The 2,500-nt window shown below is 63.6% G+C and overlaps 1 pseudogene; it reads left to right on the top strand.

Annotated features, from left to right (window-relative positions):
- Positions 1–2,500, top strand: part of LOC126435847 (large subunit ribosomal RNA) — a 7,961-nt pseudogene that overhangs the window by 1,938 nt on the left and 3,523 nt on the right.

Here is a 2,500-nt window from a genome sequence, read left to right as displayed (position 1 = left end):
CATAGCATGATGCACTTTGTGCTGGCCCCCGTTGGGCGAAAGGGAATCCGGTTCCTATTCCGGAACCCGGCAGCGGAACCGATACAAGTCGGGCCCCTCTTTTAGAGATGCTCGTCGGGGTAACCCAAAAGGACCCGGAGACGCCGTCGGGAGATCGGGGAAGAGTTTTCTTTTCTGCATGAGCGTTCGAGTTCCCTGGAATCCTCTAGCAGGGAGATAGGGTTTGGAACGCGAAGAGCACCGCAGTTGCGGCGGTGTCCCGATCTTCCCCTCGGACCTTGAAAATCCGGGAGAGGGCCACGTGGAGGTGTCGCGCCGGTTCGTACCCATATCCGCAGCAGGTCTCCAAGGTGAAGAGCCTCTAGTCGATAGAATAATGTAGGTAAGGGAAGTCGGCAAATTGGATCCGTAACTTCGGGATAAGGATTGGCTCTGAGGATCGGGGCGTGTCGGGCTTGGTCGGGAAGTGGGTCAGCGCTAACGTGCCGGGCCTGGGCGAGGTGAGTGCCGTAGGGGTGCCGGTAAGTGCGGGCGTTTAGCGCGGGCGTGGTCTGCTCTCGCCGTTGGTCGGCCTCGTGCTGGCCGGCGGTGCAGGATGCGCGCGCCTGCGCGGCGTTCGCGCCCTGGTGCTTCAACCTGCGTGCAGGATCCGAGCTCGGTCCCGTGCCTTGGCCTCCCACGGATCTTCCTTGCTGCGAGGCCGCGTCCGCCTTAGCGTGCTCCTCCGGGGGCGCGCGGGTGCGCGGATTCTCTTCGGCCGCCATTCAACGATCAACTCAGAACTGGCACGGACTGGGGGAATCCGACTGTCTAATTAAAACAAAGCATTGCGATGGCCCTAGCGGGTGTTGACGCAATGTGATTTCTGCCCAGTGCTCTGAATGTCAACGTGAAGAAATTCAAGCAAGCGCGGGTAAACGGCGGGAGTAACTATGACTCTCTTAAGGTGGCCAAGTGGCGGCGGTGTGGCTGCATCCGGACTTGGCTTTTCGAAGTGCGGTCTTGATGTAGTCGTGCTGCTGCTGCGAGGTGCCTTCCTTGGGTTATGGTTACAGGGAGAGTGATGCGCAATACATGGGCCTAGCCCTCTTAGCCTCTCCTCTCCTGCGGTCTTCTCCCCTTCTCGTGGGCCCGCTGATTTTCGCAGAGTGGAAGACCGCACCAGGGGCTTGGGGGGGTTACCAGCCCCCCCTCGCACTATCCCTTTTTTTTAGTTGGGGGCAGTATTCAGAGAAAAAGTGGTGGCCCTTCCGCTGAAGGTGCCACCCCAACTCCCCCAGCACCTAGCCGGCCAACCGGCCGTGCCGAAAATCTTGTAACTTTTGCAGCTGTATACGCCTGTAGTGAGTGCCACCGCAGCTTCACCACCAAGAACGGTCTCGGGGTCCATCGCCGCCGCCAACACCTTGCGGCCGCCAACGCGGAGATCGTCACGGAGAGGCATCGCGCGAGGTGGACGGAGGAAGAAGTCCTGTCGCTCGCCAAGGCGGAGGCCGAACTGTTCCTCGAGAGGGACGCCCGGTTCTTCTTTGTAAATCAAGAGCTCATCAGGATGTTCCCCGACCGAACGCTTGAGGCAATCAAGTGCCGTCGGCGGCAAGCTGCCCACAAGCAGCTTGTCCGCCAATTCATGGAGGCGCTTGAGATCGGTCGGGGGGAAGAGCCGGCGTCCCGCCGGGGAGCAGCGAGCCCGCTGCCAGACGCGGGCGAGGCCGCTGCGCCGCCCGTCGACGCAGCCGAGGACTTCGCGGCCGACACCACCGGGCCGCCGCCGGAGGGGCCGACTGACGCCGCCATCTGGGAGCATCTGGCGGGGCTACCCGCTTCCGCCCAGCGTTTCTCTGCCCTGGATCGTGTCATAGGTCTGGGGCGGGGCACGCCGCCCGATGTCATCCTGGGCATGCTCCCGGATGCCCTTGCGTCGGTCGGGTCCAGAGGGGAGAGATCGATCACCAGGACACAGCGGCCGCGCCAACCATCGAAGCGGCCGCCTGCTGCGCCGCCGACGCAGAAGCGCAAGCGGCGCCGCTGGGAGTACGCGAGAACGCAGGATGCCTTCCGACGGTCGCGTGCACGTTGCGTGCGCGGCCTCTTGGATGGCACCCTGCTCCAGCCGCCACCTGCCATCCCTGGTCTGCTGGACTTCTGGGCGGACCTCTTCACAAAGAAGCCCGTCTCCACCGCGGGCTTCATTCGTGACCGCCTCCTCCCGCACTCGGAGCCTGTCGCTCTTGAGTGCCTATGGGGGCCGGTCACACATGAGGAGGTCGCCGCCGCGTTGCCGCCCAGGGGATCAGCGGCCGGGCCGGACGGCCTTACCCCAGCGGAGTTGCGGCGCCTGCCGCACGAAGTCCTGGTGAAAGTGATGAATCTCTTCCTTCTGGCCCGCGCTCTCCCGGAACGCCTGCTTCGCGCGCGGACGTCCCTTCTCCCGAAAACGGCTGCACCAACATCCCCCGCTGACTTTCGCCCCATTACGGTCTGCTCGGTGTTGGCGCGG

The sequence above is a fragment of the Schistocerca serialis genome, unplaced genomic scaffold (genome assembly GCF_023864345.2).
Source record: "Schistocerca serialis cubense isolate TAMUIC-IGC-003099 unplaced genomic scaffold, iqSchSeri2.2 HiC_scaffold_1219, whole genome shotgun sequence".
NCBI lineage: Eukaryota > Metazoa > Arthropoda > Insecta > Orthoptera > Acrididae > Schistocerca > Schistocerca serialis.
Note: the sequence above shows the minus strand (reverse complement) of the source record. Positions and strands in the feature narration are given on the sequence as shown.